The sequence below is a fragment of the Tiliqua scincoides genome, chromosome 8 (genome assembly GCF_035046505.1).
Source record: "Tiliqua scincoides isolate rTilSci1 chromosome 8, rTilSci1.hap2, whole genome shotgun sequence".
Lineage (NCBI taxonomy): Eukaryota > Metazoa > Chordata > Lepidosauria > Squamata > Scincidae > Tiliqua > Tiliqua scincoides.
The window spans coordinates 8,796,807-8,823,397 of NC_089828.1; the positions used below are offsets into that span (position 1 = coordinate 8,796,807).

At 51.4% G+C, this 26,591-nt stretch overlaps 2 pseudogenes; one reads left to right on the forward strand and one right to left on the reverse strand.

Annotated features, from left to right (window-relative positions):
* Nucleotides 1–19,255: 19,255 nt before the first annotated feature.
* Nucleotides 19,256–19,375, reverse strand: LOC136659832 (5S ribosomal RNA; annotated as a pseudogene).
* A 4,292-nt stretch (nt 19,376–23,667) lies between these two features.
* On the forward strand, nt 23,668–23,786 carry LOC136659778 (5S ribosomal RNA; annotated as a pseudogene).
* The last annotated feature ends 2,805 nt before the right edge of the window (nt 23,787–26,591 follow it).

A 26,591-nucleotide genomic window follows, 5' to 3' on the forward strand; every position in this document is an offset into this window, starting at 1 on the left:
TCAGGCCCTGTTCTGTCCTGCCATCATGCACTCTCCAGACCTCTGGAAACTCCCACCCCCACCCCAGCCTCCATGAAATTGCTCAATGGATCCAGCTGTCCTCACCCCTTGATGTCGCCAGAGTACCTTGGCAGAGCACTTCACCAGCAACGAAGCGTGCATTCATGTTACAAGCTGTCTGGGCAATTACATGCAGAAATCACAACCAACTTTGGGGCATGTGCCTGAAATTAAGCAGAGATCCCTCCACACTCATGCCTGGCAGTGCTAATCACATCACTTTGTTAACGTACATTAGCACCTTGAGACCGCTCAGACTTGTGGCATCACTTAGCCAAGGGCCAGGTAGCTGGAGCTGAAAGTGTGCTGGATTCAGCCAGGGAAGGAGCAGAAGGTGTGGCCTGGCAGTGACAGCCCTGGATGCTGTTGGCAAAAGGAGGCCCTCTTCAAGATGCAGGCACCACCCACCCATCCTGCATGCTGGGTGGCCCAAGAAAACTCTCTTCCGCCTCCACTCTGATTGAGGGCTCCAACTCTTGAAAGTCAAGGTGCAGAACTGTAGGTGCTGGGTGACCCAGAGCTCAAACTATTTTTGAGGGGCTTGAGGTGGAGCCCAGTGCAAATCCTCCCTCTCCCCAGACCATGTCTCCCCATGGCAGTGTGTCCTGGTCAAATGTGTCCCATTACTGGACATTAATGAACATTCACATCTGATCTTTTTGCATCAGTGACATTTGTGACTCTGTATATGTATATTTATATTAGATGTACTTCTTTATTTTTAAAATGTAAAGATAGGATTAGGGTTCAGGTTGGGATAAGAGGCTTAGGCTCCATAGTTGTAGAGGATACAAACAACCAACTACAAACAAGTTGTAGAGGATACAAACAACCAGGATGCAAAAAAAAAAAAAAAAAAAAAACACACCACAGATGTGAACGTGCATGGCTCTCACAGGAGTGGAATCACACTCACACATGCTGGAATCCCTAGCATGTATGCACTGCTGAAACAGAGACGCCTGCATTGGCTCGGTCATGTTGTGAGAATGGATGATGGCTGGATCTCAAAGGATCTCCTCTATGGAGAACTCGTGCAAGGAAAGCGCCCTACAGGTAGACCACAGCTGCGATACAAGGACATCTGCAAGAGGGATCTGAAGGCCTTAGGAATGGACCTCAACAAGTGGGAAACCCTGGCCTCTGAGTGGCCCACTTGGAGGCAGGCTGTGCAGCATGGCCTTTCCCAGTTTGAAGAGACACTTGGCCAACAGTCTGAGGCTAAGAGGCAAAGAAGGAAGGCCCACAGCCAGGGAGACAGACCAGGGACAGACTGCACTTGCTCCCGGTGTGGAAGGGATTGTCACTCCCGGATTGGCCTTTTCAGCCACACTAGACGCTGTTCCAGAACCACCTTTCAGAGCGCGATACCATAGTCTTTCGAGACTGAAGGTTGCCAACAACCTCACAGGAGTGGCTTGAGGGGCCAGCCAGCTGGGCTGACACCTGGACAACCAGTACAGATTGCAGTAATAGCAGCCAATGTCCCTCCAAAGAGCAAGTGGGGAGTCATGGTGGCCCCAGAAGAAGGGTCATCCCAGAGGAAGTGTCCCAGAGGAACACTGCAGTCCCTTCAAACTATGGCTGCTGATCTCACCCCCTACACACTTTCCCCAGCTAAACAGGACCTCTGTGTTTCACCCACCGGACACGACTGCAATTTGCTCAGTGGCTTTGGAAGGATGGACACCTGCCTGCCGGCAAGCGGACAGTGACTAATTTGGCTATGCAGAGAGTCTTCCATGCAGTCCCGAAGGGGGTCTCTGCTCTTGATGTAAATAGGAGGCCGGCTCATTGCTGGAGATACCATTATTTTCTAGCTGATTTGAGCAGCTGAATAAATCTCACATTACCATAAAAAAATGAAAAGATATTTTACAATTGGATGGCGGTTTGTAAAGTGGATGCCAAAAAAACCACCCCTGGGAAGATGAAGGGTTTCGTGACAGCACCAAGGGGACCAGGATGCTGGAAGTCCTGTGCAAGTGGGGGTGGGGGCCAAAGGTGCCTTGGGACCTGCTGGCAGTTCACGGGACACCTTGCAGCAGACTGGCAGGGCTCTCTGAGTCTCAGTGGCTGAGCAACAGGATCCGCAGCAACAAAGAGACTTTCTCATAACATTCCTGCTTTGTGGTAAATCAGCGGCAGACCTGTGCGCACCCACGGCCAGCGGGTGGGTCATGAGGTGCCACAAGCCATTGGTTGAGCCTAGGCCCAGCTGGTGGAGCTCAGGGTTCTTGGAAAAAGAAGAGTGGGCCCTGAAAGTTGGACTGCTTGCCTGCAGAAAGTCGGACTGCTTACCTGTGCAGATGGGAGGGGGGCATGGGATGTACCAGACTGCCTTTGTTTTATGCAGTGTGGAATTTGGGTGTAAAAGTCACTCATCCTGCACAAACGGTCCTTTCACCTATTTATGGCTCCGCTTGTTTATGGGATCAAAAGCCAGGCAGTGGAAGTGGAGTCACGTGAAAGTGAAGACGCTCAGAAGGGCCCCCAAACAGTCACGGGTTCTTGACAACATCTCTCTGTGCTCGCTTTGGCTAGTGGCTGCAGAAAGGCGGCCAGTTACTCTGCATGTGGGGGAAGGGTTACCGTTTGCAGTTCCCAACACTGGCCTGAGCAAGACTCGAGGTGGTGTGTCGGAAGAGGCGGCTTGGCATCCTTGCGATTGTGAACGGAGCTGGTGAGCTCAAGGTGTCAAGGCTGGACCTTGTGATGGCCCCAGATGTGCTCTCGGCCTGGGTTCCGACTGCTCTCTGCCACGTCCCTGTGTCCAGCCAAGTAGCATTAGACTTGCAGTGGTGTCAGGGATCCTACAGGGAGACCTTCACCATACAGCCGATCAAGACAGCTCGGCCTTCTGGCTGTGGGAATGTGTGCTTCCCAAGCAGAACAGTGATTCACTCTGAAGGGCAGGGAAGCAGCAAAAGCACAAATGCCTCTCAGGAGTCCTGGCTTCAGATTCCATTTGCAGCTCTGCTCCAAGAAGAACCAACGTGCTGGCAAGGAGGTTGTGCAGCCCTCTGTTAAACAAGGAGGCTCAGCTGCAGGGGGCTCTGGGCAAGGAGAGTGCCTCTTGAGTGCTAATCTTCAAGATCCTCACCTCTCCAGAGAGGCTCGCACACATGCACAGGCCTGCTTTGCCCAAGAACCACACAATCTGCAGTGAGAGTCAATGCCTCCCCCAGCCACTCCACACTGGCTCCAGCCACCGACCCAAATCTCCTGGCTCAGCGTCTCACGCAGAGACCAACCACGGCAGCCACACCCCACCCCACACTCATGACCTATGATCCACGAGTGCTGACAACATAGGGTGACACCTGGCTCATGGGCTGCAGTGGGTAACTGCCCCCACCCCAAGGCACCAGCTTGCATCAGACCAATATTGTGCACCTGTTGCTGTTTCACTAGTGGACCCCCACTAGGACTCCAGTTAATAAACAGGGCAGATACCGCAAGTTTGCAGTCTCTATTTGTGGGTTTCAGGTGGTGACTGAGGGGCAGAATCAGGGGGAGTGTCCAGCTGGAGCATGTTGGACTTCCCAAATTCCTCCAGTCCCCTGGTGGGGCTTGGTCAAAAGTCCAGCCCTGAAAGGCTGGTGGCCAGGGGAGGGTGGGAAGAAACTGGTTGTCCCCATCAGTGTTCTAAAAGGTTTAGAAAGCAGAAGGTCCATAAAAGGAGCATCAGCATCCATTAAAAATCTCATCATGTGAAGGTGAAGAAAGCCCTTCTCATCACATTTTTGCAGGCCTCGTTCCAGAAATTGGAGGTGGAAACTTGCGCTGTAGTCATAAAGACCCAACATGCCAGCACCTGGGGGGAGGGGCTGGCTGGCAGGGTTCCCTTCCATGCCCCATTGTCTTCAGCCCCCTTTACTGGTTGGAATAAGCAAAGAAGTTTGCAGCATCCACAGTGTCCTTCCTTCAGTACTGCTGGTTCGCCAGGATATAATTCACTTTAATCTTTTAAGCATTTGATGGTATTTGCTTCAAAGAAGGAGCAACAAGTACATAATTATTGCACTAATTAAGCTGCCAAAACACACTCCTGCCGCATGGAGTACCTTTGAAACAGTAAGCCCTCGATTCATTAGCATCTGCTGTAAGCTTATTAATCACCTAACAGGCAATTAGCAAGCTGTTACTGTTTGAGACTGGTATGTAAATAAATTCTTGGGTTAATTTCTTCCTCTGATAATAAAGAAAACATTATGAAAATTAGCTAAGCGACAATGTAAATGATCTTGACTGTTAATTATAGGATGCTGTTACATGTGCGGCAGTCGCGCACTGGCTGGGCACTGTATCCCTCTCTTGGTGCACCATTTTAAACCTGAAATTGTTGACACAGGTAACGGACAGCCTTTGCACAGTGGCGGTGCGGGTGTCTGCTTGCAGCATACCAAAGGCAGGATGTGGGTACAGTCAGACAACACCAGTCCTCCCCAGTAGAGAGTTCAGCCGTTTCTCCAGCAACCTGGGCAGTTAGAGGTTGTTCTTCGGTCAGCCCCTTCAGCTGAATCTGATCAATGGTGTGTGGAGCCTGTGAAGCCAAGATCCAGGGAGGACAAGTCTTAAATCTGAACCCAACCTGGGAGATTAAACCAGGGCTGTGGGCCTCCCATGTTGGGGCAGAGATGCAGTCCAGGTCTTGCGCGTGGCCAGGGCCAAAATCTGGAGCAGGCACCAGCTCTGGAGAGGTGCTGGGCATATCTGTTACAAGCTATCATGGGGACAGTCAGTGTGTATTTATTTGCATACATATGGCATGCCTGATTTACCATTTATGCAGGTGTATTATTTTTTACAATGGGAAGAAATTCTGCATACCGATTATGCCCCAAGCCCATGACAGGAGCCACACATGACATTAAAAGGAATGTCTTCAAAAGTTGGATAAATGGAGGGGTGCCCGAGATGCTCCTCACCTGGTGGGTGCCATTGGGTCTGGGGCCAATTCTGCACACATCCTTGGCTGCAGAATTCACCCCCCTGTGGATTTATGCGCCTCTGTCTTCATCTTCTTGGCAAGTTGCTGGGCCTTGTACAGACTAGGAGTTGCTTGTGAGTGTGAGGACCATGCCAGAGCCCAAAGGGAGTGCTGGCAGAATAAGGTTTGCAGGAGTCTGAAGGGAGTGTCTCTTTGCTCTCCACACCAATCCTTGCAGTGCCAAAGGAACTTTGCCACAAGCTGCAGCAACTCCTTGCATTCACAGCCACTCCAGGTGTGCAACTTGAATGCACGTCTGTGCTCATGAACCTTCAGTAGGGCAGCACTTTCGCCAACGCAGCCCACCCCACAGGCTTCAGAGTAGAGTTGAAGAATCACCCCCAAAAGCCTCTTGCAAGAAAACAGACGAATCATTGCTCCAAAGTGCAGGATGGCCTGGTAGCAACAGCTCATTAATCATCTTTTTTCATTTCAACTCTTTTTACCTCTAGCTCTTTACCATAAACAACAGCCCCTCCCCCACAAGGCTCTGTAAAGGCATCCACACTATTGAACCTGTACATCTCAGACTTGCCAGTAACAAGGGGACATAAATTTGGATACGCTCCAGCAGTACAGGGAAAAAACATAGAGGTGTTGGACAGCCTCCTCACAGAAGACCTTAAGATCCTGGGAAAATATTTTGCTGACTGGATGCTAATACCCAGAATCAGCAAAACAGTCACTACTTCCTTCCACCTTAACAATAAATTAGCTAATGCAGCCCCGAAGGTCTATCTAAATAGCAACCTACTCCCTTACAATCCCCTTCCAAAATATCTTGGAGTAACTTTGGACCAAATTCTCTCTTATAAGTCACACCTTGAGAACACGGCTGCAAAAATCAATACCAGGAACAACACACTCCAGAAATTAACAAGAACAAGATAGGGAACTTCAGCCACTACTCTCAGAACATCAGCATTAGGACGAATCTACTCCCTAGCAGAATACTGCACTCCGGTATGGCTTAACAACTGTCATACTAGTAAGATCAATGCCAGATTAAATGAAACCATGAGGATCATAAGTGGCTGTATAAGACCCACTCCTGTCTGTTGGCTCCCCATCTTGAGCCACATGGCACTACCAGCCCTACGGAGAGAAGAGGCTTTAGTGAAAGAATATAGAAAAATCACCAACAACCTACTTGAACCAGTGCATGCCACTCTCTCTCATCTCTCACTTGGTAGGCTGAAATCCAGGAAGCCTTCTCTGGCACTCCCACAACATCTGCACAATAATTTCAACATCAATGCCCAATGGAAAGTTAAATGGGCATTCAAATGCCCAGAAACAGGTAAGATATATAGACAATCCTATACTTAAGGTGCCAGGTTTCGACTTACCTTGCCAGCACTGGAAAACTTCGAACAGGATCCGTACCCTATATGGTGTTTGCCAGGACTCAGTGTTTAAATGGGGGCTAGTATCTACCCCACAGTGTGGTTGCGGGTTTCCCCGCCAAACCATATACCACATTGTGTCTGGCTGCAAACTGAGGGCATATACCGGCCCACGGTCTGACTTTTTCAATGAAGGTAAGTCTGTCCTTGAATGGCTGGACGAACTGGACATTGACATTTGATCTAGTCTAATCGATATATAAGTCCATCTATTATATGCCATACACTAAATAAATAAAAACCACCATCTCTTTGGAGCATCTAAGATTTCATCTTTAAAGCCACCCAGCAAAAGATGCAGACTAACAGTGGGGCAACTCACATCCCAGGAGAAACAAAATAACACCCATAAATCCACAGCAAGGGAGCAGAAGCCTTCAGTGGGCAGCTGTGCAAAGCACAAGATCTTACAGACAGAAACAGGGGGAATGTAAAGAGGAGCGGGAATGGAGCTGGCACACCAGAGCCAAAAGGCTGGGAAGGCACCTCAGACCTGAGCAACTCACTTGCCAGGAGCTCTCTTCATAGTAGAGTTAGTGGTGCTGTCGAACTGCAGCACAGGCCTGTCCGAAGCGCCATCACAGCATCTCAGAAGAGGCTCGTGGCTGTTTTTGGAAATCACCGTCAAATATAGACAGCAGGAGAATCTGCTGACCGAGAGCCAAATGTCCTTCCGTTCAGAAATGTGACGTTTCTGTGTGAAACAAAAAAAGGCAGACAGAGACACGGCCGTGGGGGGGGGGGTGGAATTTCTGAGTGCTCCACCTGCATGTCCCGTCCCATCCCATCCCCCCAAATATGGGTCTCTGAATTTCACACTCATTTTACTCATTTTACACCAGAGCAGACAGGGGGTTTGCTTTTTTTTTTTTTTAACATTATCCAAACATTTAGAAAAGGAAACACTAAACCTGAAGTTCCAGGCATGAGAAGCATCTGCAGGGCCACCCCAGAGACTGATGAGTGTGTGCTGTCATCTACACACACCCGAAGACCAGCAAAGGGCTCTCTGCTTCAAAGAGCACTGCCGCTACCCAGTCAATCCGATGCATATCTACTCAGAAGTAAGTCCCATTATGGTCAATAGTGCTTACTCCTAGGTATGTGTGGATAGAATTGCTGCCTCAGTCCCTTGCAAAGCCTCTTGGCATTGGCTTGGATGCTCTGCAGGCAACCCTCTGCCCAGGGATGACACAAGGCAGGTCTTTTTTGCCCCTTTAGTCTACTGCACAAGTAGAGCCACACAAATGCAAAACTTGGTGTGCATTTCAACATCTGTCTATTTCACTTTTCCTCTCCAAGTCCAGAATTGGGGCAGGATCCTCAGCTCCCTAGTAATGGGTGCAACTTTTGCTACCAAATAACTGCCACGGCAACAAAGATTCCAGTTTGCTGAGGCTGGGAGACGGGGCCAGGAAGCTGGGCGGTCAGTTGAAGAGCAGCTCAGTCTTGACTCAAGTAACAAACTCTCCACACTGAAGGGCCTGGCTAACCCTACTGGGCTCCTCAGGTCACCTGGCCCCTGCTGAACAAGAGCTTGCACTCCCACGTGCTGGTGGCAAGGGGGCACAGTGCATAAGTTGCCTGGATTCCACCCCTGCTCTAGTGATGCCCACTCATAAGAGATCAGGGGAGGAGGCAGAAGAGCAGCTCTCCCTCCAACACAGTTCTGGCATTGCAGCATTGGAAGGGGACCCTCATGTCATCTGAAGGTTACTTGGATGCTTCTGGACTGGCAGTTCTGCCAGAACATCTTGAAGAAGTTGAGCCAGGCACCAGCTGCCATCTTTCCACCCAAGCTGCAGTTGGCACTTCTGCTGGCTCACACCCTTATCCCTGGCAAACCAGAGGCTTCGGTGGCCATTAGGGCTGACTGAGTCACCACTGATGATGATGAGTCCCAGGGGAGGTGAGCCAAGCAAAATGGGGTGCCTTGTTTGAAAAGCCGACTGGCTAAGGACACATTGACAGCTTTGTGGTGGTTGTAAAAAGAGAGAGCAGCCACACACACACACACACACACACACACAGCCCCAGGGGCTGCAGCTGAGCCAAGTTCAGCTCTGTTTCTCCAAATGAAGCTGTCCTGTGAGATGACCAGAAAATATCGGCAGAGCAAAACGGATTCCTGATGGGAAAAGTCCCCCTATTGATCATGGGGTGGCTGAGATGATTAAAACTGACCTTGTCCACAGACTCTTTTGCAGACCAAACGGTCACACTGAGCAAACCGCTCCCTTGGGACCAGAGAGGTTTATAGCAGAGCCTCAGAAGGCCTGTAAATCCGTCCCTTGAAGACAAGCCCATTCACACAAAAGATGCTGTGTTGTTGAGAACGCCCTCCAAGGCGATGGGCAGGAAACAGAGAGAGCGAATCCTCTAGCTGCAGGCAGAAAAGCCACAATAGCACAAAAGGGGGTCAAAGGAAAGGAGGAAGAGCAGAGAGAGACCCCAGGCTGCTCTGCATGCCCAAGGGAGCCCTGGGGCTCCTTGCGGCGGTGGATGCAGTGCAGGCCTTCTCTGGCATGTGGCAGATGCAGAAGATCACCACCATCCTCTCTACCATCTCTTGGAGAAAGGGCGGCAGGCAAGGGGTGGCTTCTCCTCTGCCCTCTTGGCTCTGAACTGGCTGAGCTTGCACAGCAGCTCTGGCTGCAGTCTGTGCCCGTGCTCTGTGAGTTCCTCGGGTGCTGCCTTGAAACCAGAAGTGGGTGGGGGACCAGAGCCAGCATCAAGAGGAGCCCAGGAAGACAGAGAGCCCATCAGTGCTTGATTCCATTCCAGAAGGGGCTGGGCAAGAAGCCAGTGGTGCAGAAAGACTACCCGGAAGGAGCCCCTTCGATGATTCCAGGCAGGACACCCAGAGAGCCCCTGCAGTTTGAGGAGGGAAGGCCAGGAGAGGAGCAACAAGCAGGAGGACCTTCTGGGGCACCTCTAGGGGCATGTGCTCTGCTGTGGGACTGGTGGCACATGCACACCTCCCCCCTCCTGCAGCGATGGGGAGCAGACAAGCCTGGTGGATCAGACAGTCTCTGTTCCAGTCTGCAGCTGACACTTCTGCACCCAGGATGAAGGAATTCACCTTGGTGCATCATGTGCAGGCACATCACGTGTGCTCTTGCATTTGAATGAAGCATGACTATGTTGGGCCAACCTCACTAGCAACACAAGGGGTCACTTGAGGCAGCCACAGGTCTTCAGCAGAAGGTGCATCACCCAGATTAATACACAAAAGCGCAGGTTAGGCAAGGAGGGTCCAAAGACCATTACTGCTGCTTCCCCACGTCTGGTACTGACTGCAGAGGTTGCACACAGCTGTCCTGATCAGCAGCCAGTGGCAGACCCAAGCCCCTCTGGAAGCTGTCTGGGCTGGTGACCATCCCCACCCCAGGTGGGAGCTCCATTCTGCACTGGTCAGAGACGTCCCAAACCTTCTCCCCAGTGGTCCTCTTGAGAGACTTGATTCTTGTCTGTCTGCAAGAGGGAGAGTAGCTTCTCCCACCATCTGTTCTCCACACCCGGTACGACCTGTAAACCTCTGCCTGGCATCCACATGAAGAGTCAAACCAAATGTTACTTCCACAGCACATCGTCCTTGGCACACTTGCTGATGGGGGGGGCTATTTAAAGGGGGGAAATGAAACAAGCCCAGACTGCGTCTAGGAGGTGATTAAAATGCTACCTAGTTGAGCCCTCAGTCACCATTTTTTCTAGCCTAAAAAGCAGCACCACTTCATCAGCCTTCACTACAGCGTCTTTTTTTGTCTTGTTTTGTTTTTTGTTTTTTTAATTCTTAATTGTTTTATGGTTTTTCTGGTTGGTAGTAAGGCAGATTCCCCTGGGGGCTGGGGATAAGAATAGGCCCTCAGTTTGGCTGTACTTGTCGTAAGAGGCGACTGAACAGCCACCGGGTAGATGGGGCTCGTCAGCCTGGGAAGGCAGCTCATCTGAGAGAAGGAAAACTCTGATCCCAAACCTCCACTGCCTTGTGGCTACATCCAGTTATGGAAAAGGCTTCAGGAGTCAACCTCGAGGCAAAATCCGGAGCCGGAGTCCCTGAGGCAGTTCATGGCTGAACACAGTCACGTTCTGGCAACTCCTGCGACGCCGCTGGAACCAACCATATTGGCTTCTGCCTTTCCATTGGACCATTTCAGCGATGTGGAGAGGGGGGATTTGCTGCATGGGTAACAGTCTATCCTCCATACCTACTTTACCCAGGCTTCGCGCACTGGAGAGGACACTCTGTTCCAGAACCACTATTCAGAGCGCGATACCATAGTCTTCCGAGACTAAAGGATGCCAACAAGTAAGGCAGAGCCCACAACCACCTGATCACTGCTTGGGACCCTAGGATCACATGAACCAGCAAAAGCACTGGGCCAACCCTGTGTGGAAGCTTGCAAGGGAGACAACCATCCCCTCTTTATACATCATGGACTTCTCCAGGAATAAGTGATCTGGAGGGGCTTCTCGTTCACTACAAGCAAAGTTGTTCTCACGGAGAGTGCAAATGAGGGTCGCCCCCCCTCGTCTTGACCAGAAATGCTGTGAAGTGCGATTGTTCTTGATCCCCCTGTAATAACCTTCAGCTAAGCTTTAAACAGGAGTGAATAATTCAGATCCTATTTTCATATCAATGGCAGAGTCAAGCCAAGCAATTATCTTTTATCTGTATATTCTGTCATAAGAGCAAAGGCAGAATAAAGTTCTCCCGAGTGGGCAGAACAAGAGAGGGAGAGGAGGAGGAGTCAAAGGAGGAAGATGGTATCTGAAGGCATTAATGCAACCATGAATTATTCAATAAGGAGCAGGAGCCTGAGGAAGGGGGGATAAATAAATAAATAAAGTAAGTAAGTAAAGCAGCCACAACACTTTCCGTGTTGATCTGGAGCAGAGAAGGACACACACACCCCCTGACCACCCCTTGCTTGCCTGCTTGCTCAGGAAGAGGCCAAAGGCAAACATGACAAATTGGCGGGCAGGGTGTTCAGTCAGGTCAGGCAGGATGTTCCCTCTGCCACAACAGACAGACACAAGGACAGCTCCGTTAGGCAGGCCACGGGCGCTCCGGCAGGAAACCTTCGTTGCCATAGGAGTGATCTCCAGCTACAAATAAAGAAATAAAGAGTGGGGGGGGGAGGGGAGAGAGATGAGAAGAGATAGAGCAGACAAGGAACCAGTGCTTAAAATTCCCCACAGTGCCCATTAAAATTCTGCCAAGCAAGATCCTTTCCCGGAATCCCACTGGATTAGCTATGATCGTTTTTATTAATTCATAAAATGATACATCCGTGATTGAGGCGGGTGATTATAGGAGCAGACAAACACCCCAGGCTGGTGAGAAATTGCATCTCTTGTAGCAAGAGTCAAAACAGTGAGATGTGGCATGAAATATTCATCCTTCCTAGCCTTGAGCAGAGGGGCAGAGAGGAGGCCTGCAAGATCAAAGGAACATTCTGGCAAGCTTCAGGGACTTGGTGGAGTCTGTGGAGGGCGGCAAAAGGGAAGTATCTGCACACTTGGTCAAAGTCACCTGTGCACAAATGCTGTTCTCAGGGCCATTCCCACATGAGGGCCTGGTGACCAGTTCCCTGGTATTGGCCACTGCAGCCAGCACCTGGGAAAGGACTTGGGATCCCCACTAATGACAGGCCAGCCTGCACTCGATGTCTGCTGCAAAGGAGGCATCCTGGGGTTGCCCAAATGCCTTGGGTGCCCTGCTGACTTGAGGAGGGACCAGGCGCATAACTGGCTCCGGATCAGGCAGTGTCCAGGTTCTTTCATTGTGTAAATCACCAGACGAACTTTTTGACTGGCAAAGAAAAGCAGTACAGTATATAGATATGTCATTCTACTAGCAATGGTGACTATCAGGGCAGAGCACATGCCTGGAGGTCGCAGGCCTGAGCCCCAGAGCCCAGGTGATCTATCTGAGACCAGCTGACTCCATCGCAAGCAGAAAAGTCTGCTGGGCTTGTTCCATGCCTCCAGGAAGCCTCTTGGGCCAAATCGTTGCTCCATCAAGCTCAGCATGGTCTGTGCAGACCGGAAGTGGCTCTCCAGCATTTCTCCAGGCAGAGGAGGGCCTCTGGCAGCCCCACCAGGATGCTGCCAGGAGCCGCGTGGGCCCTTCTGCATGCAAAGTGCCCCAGTGCCAGCACTTTTTACCCCAAAGCTCCCGAGCACTCACTTCCTGGCCCACAGCATCTCCACATCACCTGCAGGCATTTTGCTTCAGAAACAGGCAGCTTCCCATCAGACCAGCCACACCCATTCTGTGCACAGAGAGCAGCAAGGAGACACTACCATCCCCACAGTGCATGCGCCTTCCTTTTCAAAGCCTGATGCAGACCCTGAAATGTGAGGACAAATCAGTTGAATGCGTGTGAGATGGATCTAGAAGTGAGTGCTGGGGGCGCTCCAGTGTCGCAGCCTGGCTGGAGGGTTCCAGCACTTGCACTAAGGGCTGGCCAACAACCATAGACTAGTAGTTAATAGGACAGGGAGTCAGGGATGATGCAGCTCCCTGGGGAGGGATGTGAGTGCAGGATCCCAAAAAGAGGTGGCCATTAAAAACTTCAGCTGGGCTTCTGAGGTTGCCTGCTCCAGAGTGGGCCTCACAGGTGTGGCATGCAAGTTGCCAGGTCCTCTCATGCCCCAGCACAACAGACCCAGAGCCACATTTCCTCTGCAGCTAAGGAGCTTTTGCTCATAAGAACGGCAGGAACAGAGAGCTCAAGGCCAGGGCTGTTGGATGCAGGCACAATTCTTGAGCCTACCTCAGTCTGAATGCTGCTTCAGTGCACAGTGGGAGTGTCCCACAGCAGGGATTGGGGCCTTGTCAGCCCTTCAAGCTGTTGGTCGGAGTGCTCCACTAGAAGCCCGGCTTGGGCTGAGCCTCCTCCTCACTGCCTCCTTTCGAGAGGAAACGCAAACCAGATGAAAGGTTGCCACATCCTTCCAGCTCAGCAGGGGCCTCCGACCCGCCCAATCGGTTTCCAACAGCGGGAAAAACTCCCTCCAGGAACCAGCCCTTCATCGGCACCTCCTTCTCAACGAGCGGCCCTGACTCCTGCCCAACACCTTCCTCTGTACTCCCTTTCTACTTAAGCTAGTGATGAAAAAGATTAGGCAAATAATTAGACAGTGAAGATGAATGAAACAAGGAAGGTAATCAAATCTTTGCGGCAGAAACAAACAGCTGATTCCCCAGCAGAATGGGAACAAATTGTGTGCAGCTAATGGTGTGTGCTGCATTTGTCTCCTGTTGGGGATCATCAAAATATTTGCTCCACCAAGATGGAGCTGATCCGAACCAGCTGATCCAGCCCCAGGAATCTGGCATCATCCTTGGGCCTGCCTCAGTTTGCACAGTGCTTCAGTACACAGTGCAAGTGTCCTCACAGCAGGGATCAGGGCCTCGTCAGCCCTCCAAGCCGTTTGGGAGCACCCAAACAGCTGTGCCCAAAAGGCCACGACTGGCTCTGAAGGCAAGAGGGAGGGTTCGGAGCCTGCACAACGTAGCATGTTGCTACCCACCCCCTCCAGCAACACTAGTGCTCAGGCCATCATCTTCTCAGGGCAACTCCTTCTGTAGGCAGCAGAGTGGACAGGGAATGTGGGGCACCCTGCAGGCAGCCCCCCTGGTTCTTCGCCATGATGGGCAGCAACACCTCCCCACAATGCCCCAAGCATGCCCACTTGGTATGCACAAGCAGCAAGCGCACAACACAGCCTGCCCACGACCTGAATCCCGGATGAGGAGAAGGAGCCCCTGGTTGGAGCACAGACAGCCCGTCCCAGAGCCTCTCCTCCCGCCTGCCTTTTGATGGAAGGGCGTCTCCTCTTCCCTGGTGCTCATTAGGATATTGTGGGTATTCCGCAGTGACGGCCACCGCCACAGTCGCATGTGCCTCTCTCATTAAGGGGGCCAAGATGAGTTGAGGCTGATTAGCATGGAGACAATGGCCAGCTCCGTTCTGCAGAAGGCTCCGCCAGCCTGTGTGGGTGTTTTAATTTCAGAGCGCCATTAATTGGCACAGCCTCTTAAGCAGCTGCTTTTTGTGTTCTGCGAGGGGGGGGAGAAGAAGTGCAATTACGGGGGGGGGGGCTGGGAGAGCCAATTCAGCGCTGAAGGACAGGCTGGTGCTGGGCAGCCATTCCTTCGGGTTAGGAGGCAGATTACAGTGCAGCCCGTGAAAAGGGCTCCCCAGGCAGGAAGGGCGGCCTCCAGCCTCCCTGGCTTAGTCCGCACTCTGCAGGCAGAAGGCTTCCTCCAACCCAGCCTCTCCCATCTAAACCAGGGCAGGTAGGAGGGTTAGGAACAATCCCTGCCAGAAGGTGACCCAGAAGATTTGCCTTCTGCGTTGAGACCAGCAGTTCAAAGAGGTTCACAGCCCCTGGACTCAAGAGGCCAACAGGTTCTGACTGTGGTGCAAAGTGAATCCTCCAGGCACAGGGGCAGTCTACCTCCAATGACCAGATACAGAGTGATGCAGGGGAGGGTGCTGGTGGGGAAAGCAGACTGCTAGACTATGAGGAGGCTGAAGCCTTTCCCTCCCTGGAAGAGCCCTGTAGTAAGGGAGGAGGCTAATCATTCCCTGCTCTTCTCCCCTCTAGTGAATAACAACCTGCTCCTAGCTGCAAGTCACCCAAGAGAAGGAGCCCACTCTGGCCTCTGCACAAGCCAGGGAACAAAGGACCAGCAGGCAGCTTCAGACCTTCTTCCCTGCAAGGAGGTTGGCAAGGGAAGACCAGCCAGCCTGGCCCCAGCTGGACCTCATGGCCTGCCTACTACTTCCCCCTTGTCCTGGCATCCCTTGGAGTGTGCCTACTTGAGCGAGAGGATTCAGGGATAAAGGAGCTAATAAGCAGCCCATCCTTGGGCATTCCATGTATAAATGCTTTTATGCAAATGCCTGAAGTCTCCGAGCAAAGATGGGAGAACTGGAATGTCTGGTGACAAGGGAAAACATTGACATAGTGGGCATAACAAACCTGGTGGAATGAGGAGAATCAGTGGGATACCGCAATCCCGGGCTATAAACTCTACAGGAGGGACAGGCAGGGGCGTGTTGGAGGTGGGGTGGCCGTTTATGTTAAGGAAGGGATAGAATCCAGCAAAGTTGAGATTGAAAGTGGGTCCAACTCCACCGTAGAATCTCTGTGGGTTAAATTACCAGGCCTGTGGAGCGATGTAATACTGGGGGCGTACTATCGTCCTCCAGACCAGAAACTGGAAGGGGACCTTTGAAATGAGGAAACAGATCAGGGAGGTGACAAGGAGGATAATCATGGGGGACTTCAATTATCCTCATAGACTGGGTCAATTTGTGTTCTGGTCACGAAAAGGAGACCAGATTCCTTGACATGCTAACTGACTGTGCCTTAGAGCAGCTAGTCATGGAGCCCACCAGAGGACAGGTGACTCTGGATTTAATATTGTGCGGTAATCAGGACCTGGTTAGAGATATCAATGTTACGGAGCCATTGGGGAACAGTGATTATGCTGTGATCCATTTCGACATGCACATCGGGGGAATACTGGGCAAATCTCTCACAAAAACCCTTGACTTCTGACGAGTGGACTTCCCTCAAATGAGGAGGCTGGTTAGAAGGAGGTTGAAAGGGAAGGTAAAAAGAGTCCAGTCTCTACAGAGAGCATGGAGGTTGCTCAAACCAACAGTAATAGAGGCCCAGTGGAAGTGTATACCACAAAGGAAGAAAGGCTCGACTAAGTCCAGGAGGGTGCCCGCATGGCTAACCAACCAAGTTAGAGAGGCTGTAAAAGGCAAGGAAGCTTCCTTCCATAAATGGATGTCTTGCCCTAATAAGGAGAATAAAAAGGAACATAAACTGTGGCAACAGAAATGTAAGAAGATGATACGGGAGGCCAAGAGAGACTATGAGGAACACATGGCCAGCAGCATTAAGGGGAATAATAAAAGCTTCTTCAAATATGTTAGAAGCAGGAAACCCGCCAGAGAAGCAGTTGGCCCTCTGGATGGTGAGGGAGGGAAAGGGGAAATAAAAGGAGACTTCGAGATGGCAGAGAAATTGAACGAGTTCTTTGCATCTGTCTTCACGGCAGAAGACCTTGGGCAGATACCGCTGCCTGAACGGCCCCTCCTGACCAAGGAATTAAGTCAGATAGAGGTTGAAAAAGAAGATGTTTCAGACCTCACTGATAAATTAAAGATCAATAAATCATTGGGCCCTGATGGCATCCACCCACAAGTTATTAAGGAATTGAAGAATGAAGTTGCTGATTTCTTGACTAAAATATGCAACTTGTCCCTCAAAACGGCCACAGTGCCAGAGGACTAGAGGATAGCAAATGTCATGCCGAACTTTAAAAAGGGAAAGAGGGGGGACCCAGGAAACTATAGGCCGGTCAGCCTAACATCTGTACCGGGTAAGATGGTGGAATGCCTCAACAAAGATGGCATCTCAAAACACATAGACGAACAGGCCTTGCTGAGGGAGAATCAGCATGGCCTCTGTAAGGGTAAGTCTTGCCTCACGAACCTTATAGAATTCTTTGAAAAGGTCAGCAGGCATGTGGATGTGGGAGAACCCGTGGACAGTATATATCTGGACTTTCAGAAGGCGTTCAACACGGTCCCTCACCAAAGGCTACTGAAAAAACTCCACAGTCAGGGAAGAGCAGGTGCTATCCTGGACTGTGACCTGGTTGAAGACCAGGAAACAGAGAGTGGGTGTCAATGGGCAATTTTCACAATGGAGCAAGGTGAAAAGCGGTGTGCCCCAAGGATCTGTCGTGGGACCGGTGCTCTTCAACCTCTTCATAAATGACCTGGAGACAGGGTTGAGCAGTGAGGTGGCTAAGTTTGCAGACGTCGCCAAACTTTTCCGAGTGGTGAAGACCAGAAGTGATTGTGAGGAGCTCCAGAAGGATCTCTCCAAACTGGCAGAATGGGCAGCAAAATGGCAGATGTGTTTCAATGTAAGTAAGTGTAAAGTCATGCACATTGGGGCAAAAAATCAAAACTTCACATATAGGCTGATGGGTTCTGAGCTGTCTGTGACAGATCAGGAGAGAGATCTTGGAGTGGTGGTGGACAGGTCAATGAAAGTGTCGACCCAATGTGCGGCGGCAGTGAAGAAGGCCAATTCTATGCTTGAGATCATTAGAAAAGGTATTGCGAACAAAACAGCTAATATTATAATGCCACACCTGGAGTATTGTGTCCAGTTCTGGTCCCCGCATCTCAAAAAGGATATAGTGGAAATGGAAAAGGTGCAAAAGAGGGCAACTAAGATGATTGCTGGGCTGGGGCACCTTCCTTATGAGGAAAGGCTATGGTGTTTGGGCCTCTTCAGCCTAGAAAAGAGGCGCCTGAGGGGGGACATGATTGAGACATACAAAATTATGCATGGGAAGGATAAAGTGGATAGGGAGATGCTCTTTACACTCTCACATAACACCAGAACCAGGGGACATCCACCAAAATTGAGTGTTGGGAGAGTTAGGACAGACAAAAGAAAATATGCATTTACTTAGCGTGTGGTTGGTCTGTGGAACTCCTTACCACAGGATGTGGTGATGGCGTCTGGCCTGGATGCCTTTAAGAAGGGATTGGACAAGTTTCTGGGGGGGAAATCCATTATGGGTTACAAGCCATGATGTGTATGTGCAACCTCCTGATTTTAGAAATGGGCTATGCCAGATGCAAGGGAGGGCACAGGATGCAGGTCTCTTGTTATCAGGTGTACTCCCTGGGGCATTTGGGGCCGCTGTGGCCTGATCCAGTGGGGCTGTTCTTATGTTCTTTTCTTTCTGGGTCTGGGAGCCTAGAAGGCCGGGGGGGAGGGGTGTCTCACCTTCATGGAATCCAGGGTGCTGCATTTAGGCACTGATCTGGGCCTCCATAGAGGACAAAGTTGATCTGAAAGAGGAATAAAAGTATGATAAAAATCAAATCAAAATGGTGCCACAGCATTTCGATCATTTCTGAAAGAATTTGTGTGTACCTAGACAAGTTCACAAGCAGGCAGATATTTGTTTCCTGTATGCCTACGAGGACCAGCCCAAGACTTCCTGGAACTTGAGGCAGCAGGCCCAATACATCTCCCTGCATACCTGGTGAACATAATCCCTTATTCCCCTCCCACTCCCTGGACTGGAAAAGGAAGAGGTTGATGGAGTGGAAGAGTGGAGGTGGAAAGGAGAATGGCATGCCCTCCATTCCTCCTCAGGAATCCTCCTATTTGTTGCCTGAGACCATTGTCTCAGTTGGCCTCCCAAATGGGCCAGCCCTGGTGGTTGTGACACTCCTACTTCTTAGAGGACCCTGCCTTTTGTCTTTCTGCAGAGTCAGCCCCTTGGTCCAACTAGCCCAGAGATTTCCACTCTGGTTGGCAGCTTTACTCCATGGGCTCAGGCAGAAAGAGCGCCTCCCCTTGGAGACTTGGAGCCAGGGATTGAGCGGGGATCTCCTGCAAACCAAGCAGGGCTCTTCTACCAAGTGGCCACAGGGCAGCTGTTCTTTGCCTGCATCCTCCAGCCTCCCCTGGTGACCACACCAAACCCACCTGGGACCAGCACTGTTAATAGCAGACCTGCCCAAGCACATGCACCTGTGTTTTTCAGACTCTGGGAATGGCAAGGGTCACCTACCCACATGCAGAGCATCCTTGCAGAAGCATAGTGAGTCTTCCCAGCAACAGGCTGCAGACTGAGAGTGCTGCTGTCCCTCCAGCATCAGCAGGCCAAGGCGGTGAGCCATTCTCTTCTGGTTGGCAACCTTCAGTCTCGAAAGACTATGGTATAAGCCTACAGCACACAGTATTCCCAGGCGGTCTCCCATCCAAGTACTAACCAGGCCTGACTCTGCTTAGCTTCCAAGTTCAGATGAGATCGGGCATCTGCAGGGTAAGAGTTGCTGCCATCGCTCTCTTCTACACGCAGGTATAATCACCCAGCATTAACTAATAAATGAGGCTGCAGCAATGCTCCCCGTGACCAGCAGAAGATGCTCACCAGCCCAGAAGCAACTGATTAATGATGCAGCAGGCAACATCTGATGACATCCCAGTCGGATCCTGCCAATAATGAAGCTGCCATAGACCTCTCCTCTGACAGAGGGACCCCCCTGACCCTGGTAGTGGTGCAGAGAACCCCTCCATCAACCCATCTGCCCCCCCACCCCAGTACTGCCAGTTCTGGAGTCAGAGGTCAGCGCCTGCCTTGGAGGGCTCTGGGAGTCTCTTTAGCCCGTTAGCCATACATTGAACTGACAAGATGCAACAGCTACAGCGAGCGATGCTGGCAGGAAAGATTAATAGACAGCATACAGGAAAAAAGTGGACAGAGCCCCCCTCCCCCCGCACTGCCCCCGGCACTGGAGGCCTTGAGGAGCCTGGCAGGCTTGTTAAGCAGGGGCTGGCTGGCTGGAGATGGACGGCTTCGCTCCAGCCTCTGCGGCCACGGCAGTCCGCGTGTTTCGCTTTCCAGGGCCAGCCTGTGGGGCTCCACCACCTCATGGCAACAGGGGGGCTGTGTGGACGGAGGCTGCTGCTAATTGGTCCTGCGGCCCTGGAAAAGTCGCAAGTCAGCAGCACAATTAGACGTCGGCCGGGAGGCAGCACGGGGCACACGAAAGGCGGCCACTGAGCCACAAACTGCCTGGGTTGCAACGGACGGCAGGCAGCTGTTTATCAGAGCAGCTCTCCCGGCAGTGCTGGCCTATTAATAAATTGCACAGATCAATGCCTGTATTAATTTTAATCGAGGGCTACAAGGAGCAGTGCCGCGGCCCTGCTGCGGTTTCCCCTCATTCCGGATTCTGTTTACATTTTTACATGAAAGATTCTTCGGCAATGCCGACCCGCAGAGAAACAGGCTTCCGGGGCTTCTGTGGAGGCAGCATTTTTTCTTTCAAATATTCTTTTTATTCTGCTCTGCTCTGCCCACCTCCCCACTCCATCCCTCTCCTCCCCCTCCTCCCTCCCAGCTCTCGTTTGATCACAAATCAATGTCCTTTTCAGAAGTTGCACCAGAACGAAACATGTTTCATGCAGGCGCCTCTCAAATTTGTCCCCCTGAGACGAAGGAAAAACCAGCAGGTTTGAATGTATGTTCTTTATATCATGGGTGGGCAGAGGGTAGCATGGGATCTGCCAGTAGATCGGGGGGGGGGGGGGAGATTTCTCCAGAGCAGAAAGGGTTGCTGCCTCCCAGTCCACAGTCCTCCTTACACTTGACTCCCTGACCCCTGGGCGAGCTGTCCGTCCCTGCCATAAAATGGGCTGCTGATGCTGACATAACTTGCTGTTCCTGAAAACTGCAAGCCCATAACTTGCTGTTCCTGAAAACTCCAGGTCTAAAGCCCCCCCTGTGACACCCCCAGCCATGGGGCCTGCTGGGGAGAGCACCCCAGCAAACTCAGATGCATTTCTCTCAACTGCAGTTTTGTCCATGAGTACTTTGTCTTTTTAATAAAGTTCTCAAGGAGCTGCGCAAACTGAATCACCTTTGAGCTCCAAACATGTGTGGACAGCAGCCACATTGGTCTACGCTGCAAAAATAATTGAAATGGGCCTTTGTCAAGGCCACTGATGTGGCAGGGCCGTGAGTGAGCTTTCGAGTGAGGTGGCAGCTGCCTTCAGGTAAATGTTCAGCTGAATCAGGCAGTGTGGAAGGGTCGTCATGATGCTGAAACCACCAACTCTTCGTCTTAACTGTGTTAAGGCAAAGTGCAGGACAGAGGCAAACTGGATGAGCTGCTTAGGGACAAGGCAGATTTCCAGCTGGCACTCTAAAGGTTTGCCCACTGCCTGTGGTTTGATGGCCCTTATGCTCTTTCTCCCTCAAGGGAACGGGCCCCATCACCTTGGAGCAAAGCTAGAGAGGGGGTCTCCCTGGGCCAGCCCTCCCACACTCTTGCAGCCCAGATTGTCCCTGCCTTTGGGACCAAGAACACGCACAACCCCAGAGAGCCTCCTCCCTTTGCTGCTCCACCCTTGCAGGGGTCTCACCTAACCCCCCACCCATACCTTCTCTCCATAGCACATCTGCAGAGGCCATCACTAGCCCCTATTCAGGCCCAAGCATTGCCATGCCCAACCCGGCCTGGAGCAGCAGGCAGCCAAGTTCCCCCCCCCCCCCGCCTTTTTCCCACGTCTTCACACAGGATCTGAATCTGTCACCCAGGAAGGTGGCACAATCAAATCACTGGAGGAAGTGACCTCCTGGCTGGTGCGCCTACTAGAAATAAATGAGGAAAGAGGGCCACCAGAGAAGAAGGCGGAGCACAGGGAGGGGCTGCTGTTGACCAGCAACGCAAGTAACACTTAATTGCTTCCCTAAATGGAAAAATATCAAACTGCATGGAAAAAACCCATTTCAATAATTCATAGCGGAACATACACGTGGAGGACTCAGAGCCAGTGCATTAATTTCCTTTCCCAGGCTGAGTCTGCCGGTGCCGCTGATTATGCAGAGGATCAAAAGAGCGGAGCAGGCCTGGGGAAGGCGGCTGGCTTGGAGTTTTTGTGTTTTTAAACTAAAATTTAACCCAGAGATTCATTTCGAATGGAAATAAAACTAGATCTCAGTAACAGAGGCAGCCACTTGTTTGAAAAGCAGTTCATTAGATGAGAAGACCCACAATAATCAGCATAGCCAAACTGCAATCTCCCCATTTCGTGGAGAATTCTTTGCAACAGAGAAGCTGATGGGGCTCAGAAGATGGAGCCCTGGAGAGGGGTGGTGGCACCTTAACCAAAGGCATGAAGGGAATACAGGAGCAGGAAGGTCAGGCCTCCCCCCCCCCCCCAGGCAGCACATCAGCCCCGCTGTCACATCCAGTCCCAGGAAGAGGCCCCCTCGACAGACCTGGAAGATGCTTCCCACTTCAGCCAACTCTCTGACTCTCTTCCAAGTCACCAAATTCCTGTTTCTTCTTCACAAACATCTCTCATCCCCCTGCAAATTAAGTGCACCGGAGCCTCGCCTGCTCACTCATCTGTCTCCATTGCCTTTCCCATTCCACACATTCCACGAAGACCTCTCTTATCAAGGCCCCTCTGAGATCTCACTTCTAGAGAAGGTGGGCAAGGAGCTCAACCCTGAGGACCAACAGCTCCGGGGATAACAACAGCAGTGTCACCAGGCATTCCCAAAGGAACCGCATTATTAGGGACTGAGACCTGAAAGCAGAGATTATGCCTGGAGGACGGGGAGCTGGAGATGCTTCTGGAATGCAGGATGTTCCGACATCCCCTGTCCCAATAGGGTGAAGGACCAGTCCTCCCTGTGGCCTACCCCTTCCAGAATCCACTTGCATAATCCTACTTTCTTCTAATGCAGTGAATGCTCACTGCAGAGGATTTTTCTGGAGGAAAAATCCATTATGGGGTACAAGCCATGATGTGTATGTGCAACCTCCTGATTTTAGAAATGGGTTGTGTCAGAATGCCAGATGCAAGGGAGGGCACCAGGATGAGGTCTCTTGTTATCTGGTGTGCTCCCTGGGGCATTTGGTGGGCCGCTGTGAGATACAGGAAGCTGGACTAGATGGGCCTATGGCTTGATCCAGTGGGGCTGTTCTTATGTTCTCAGAAGACTTTTTTCCCAGACAGGCTATCTTTCCCTGAACAGACTCCTTTTGCAATCTTGCTCAACTGGAATTAAAGACAAAAGTTAATTAGCTTTAAAAAAAAGAAAATGAGAAAGAAAAGGGACAGTAATGAGTGTTTCTTTTAAGCAGCCGAGAAAGCGGTGGGCTAGATGGCAGTTCAAGAGAGATAGGATATTCCAGTATGCTAATTAATTACCATATGGCCAGGCACAATTAGCAGATTTGCAAGGCAAAAGTATTGCGGTAGGGTCACCTCAGCACCACTTTGGGTCCTTTAAGGAAGAAGAACATTCTGGAGGAGTAGTGGGAAGTTGGTGCTTCAGGAAGGAGTCACTGCTTGCAATCCTAGGCAGATTTTCTGAGTAATGAACACCTGTGGGACTCACTTCTGAGTAAACAGGGAGAGGAGTGTGCCACATGCTTCAGAAACAGCAGAGCAAGAATGTGATCTCCATCACTTCATGGAAGAAAAATGGACATAAGTGCAGCACCACCCATGTGTCAGAACACGACTTGCTCTCTGAGCCTCCCCACCCAGTAAGGAGGCTTCTCCTCCACAGACGACAAAGCCACGAATGGGTCTCATCTGGGGGCTAAAGAGAACATCATCACTGTTACTCTGCACATGCCCAATCTCGTCTGATCTTGGAAGCTAAGCAGGATCAGGCCTGGTTAGTACTTGGATGGGAGACCGCCTGGGAATACCGGGTGCTGTAGGCTTATACCATAGTCTTTCGAGACTGAAGGTTACCAACCAGTCTCCTGCAAATGTGTAATCAATAGTTCAAAAAATACCAGAGCAACATGAAATGGAGGGTGGTGGGGCCTGCTTGGAGCTGGAAGGCGGTTAGGAACTCAGAGGTCTGTCTCTGGAGCCGTCAACATCTTCTCTCTTCAAAAACCGTCATGGAGGGCACTGGGCCCATTCCCAGGAAACAGGTCATTCCATCTCATCCCCCCCCTCCACACACACACAACACTGCTGTGATCCCAATTCTTCTCCAGTCCATCCGCCATTTGCTGAAAGGGTGAGTACTTTAATTGAATTGTGCCTCTGAGTAGTCCCATTGGCAGCTGACTGCAGCTGGGGTGGGGGTGTGCAGGACTTGATTCTGAGCTTTGGCACAAAGGCAATTCTAACACTAGGTTCGGGGGTTACTTAGCCAGGTGTCCTTGCCCCCTCCATTGAGCAGCATGGCAAGCAACTGTAATGGCACCCACTCTCACCATTCACCTCCGTGGCATTACCTCAGAATGCCAGGTACAAGGGAGTGGCACCAGGATGCAGGTCTCTTGCATGCCCCCTTAGGCATCTTGTGGGCTACTCTGAGATGCAGGAAGCGGGACTAGATGGGCCTTGGGCCTGATCCAACAGGGCTTATGTTAAGGCATAGCTCCCTCCCGCTGCCACGGCATTCTTGGAGACGTTTGTGGTAATGGTGGTGTCACACTATTTATTGGTGAAACAAGGTTGGTGGAGATCAATCTGGCTGCAGAGAGAGCTCCAAGCCATCGCTGCTGCTAAAGTGAGCCCCCACAAGGGCCAGGGGAGGGGCCTTTCCTTGATATCAGAAGTAGCAGCCATGACTCAGGGCTGTTCTTGGTGCTTGTCATCTTCCAGGGCCTCGGGGTTATCGTGGGAAAAGGCTGGGAGGGCTGGCAACTCTGGTTTAAAAAAACACACAGAGTCAGCCATCCTCAAAAGGCCAGCCTGGGGATGCGACAGGGTCAATGATCAGCAAACAGGGACACTGGACAAACATGTGAGAACAAGGGGGAAACAGCCCATGCCCAATATGCAGAAACCTGTGGAGAGGGGAGGGGAGGAAGCCACACTTAACAGGTACTGGACTGCAGGGAGACAAGCAGAGGTGAGGGGGTTTCCCCCAAGAGTCCCAAAGTTTAGTTTCCAACCTCCCTCCACCCTTGTTGGCAACCTTCAGTCTCGGAAGACTCTGGTATCGCGCTCTGAAAGGTGGTTCTGGCACAGTGTCTAGTGTGGCTGAAAAGGCCGATTCGGGAGTGACAATCCCTTCGACACCCGGAGCAAGTGTAGTGTGTCCCTGGTCTGTTTCCCTGGCTATGGGCCTTCCTTCTTTGCCTCTTAGCCTCAGACTGTCGGCCAAGTGTCTCTTCAAACTGGGAAAGGCCATGCTGCACAGCCTGCCTCCAAGCAGGCCGCTCAGAGGCCAGGGTTTCCCACTTGTTGAGGTCCATCCCTAAGGCCTTCAAATCCCTCTTGCAGATGTCCTTGTATCGCAGCTGTGGTCTACCTGTAGGGCACTTTCCTTGCACGAGTTCTCCATAGAGGAGATCCTTTGGGATCCGGCCATCATCCATTCTCACGACATGACCGAGCCAACGCAGGCGTCTCTGTTTCAGCAGTGCATACATGCTAGGGATTCCAGCTCGTTCCAGGACTGTGTTGTTTGGAACTTTGTCCTGCCAGGTGATGCCGAGGATGCGTCGGAGGCAGCGCATGTGGAATGCGTTCAGTTTCCTCTCCTGTTGTGAGCGAAGAGTCCATGACTCGCTGCAGTACAGAAGTGTACTCAGGACACAAGCTCTGTAGACCTGGATCTTGGTATGTTCCGTCAGCTTCTTGTTGGACCAGACTCTCTTTGTGAGTCTGGAAAACGTGGTAGTCTTGCTAAAACATGGATCATTTTAGCAAGGCCTGCCAAGATTTTGGACTGACGATCAGCCTTAAGAAAACACAGGTCATGGTTCAGGATGTGGACTCACCTCCCTGCATTACAATCTCTGCGCATGAACTGGAGGTAGTCCATGATTTTGTGTACCTTGGCTCAACGATCTCCAACACTTTCTCTCGATACTGAGCTAAACAAATGCATCAGTAAAGCAGCTCCCTCCACCCACTACTTCCCTTAAAAAAAACTCTCCCATGAAAGAAACGGGCTTCACTCAGAAAGGATGCCAAGGTCAGGGTACAAGTGTGCCAGCTGGGCAAAAGGGAATGGAGAGAGTAAAAGCCAAAAGCCCTTGTTGTTGTGACCCAGAATGGCCAAAGAAGGGGACTTGGTCCTATATGGCACATACCAGAGTCAAACCCTTCCTTGGCTAAAACTGGGGGGGGGGGTATAGCTTAGTGGCAAACTGCTCCCTTTGCATAAGCAGACCTCAGTCTCAGGCAGTGTCTCCAGCTGAACAGCCTCCTCCAGATGGGAAAGACCCTTCTCTGCCCATGACTCTGGAGAGCTGTTGCAAACACCAGGTGAGGTGGGCCCATAAGCAACAGCACCTGGTTGGTGTGCAGGGGAAAAACTCAGGTCAGCCAGGGGCTAAGAGAGCCGCCGAGAGTAGGTAACTCTTTGCTGGAAGACCAGAGTACACATCCTGTGAAGTCTGGTGGAAGGAGATGGGCAGAGCTAGCCCAGGTAAGAGAGGATAGGGGAGAGCCCTGAGAGCGCTCTTCCAGTCAGAGAGGGCAAAGACTTGTTCTCTGCTGCCCAGAGAGCAGAACTAGATCCAGTGGGCTTAAGTTACAGGAGGGGAGGTTTGGAC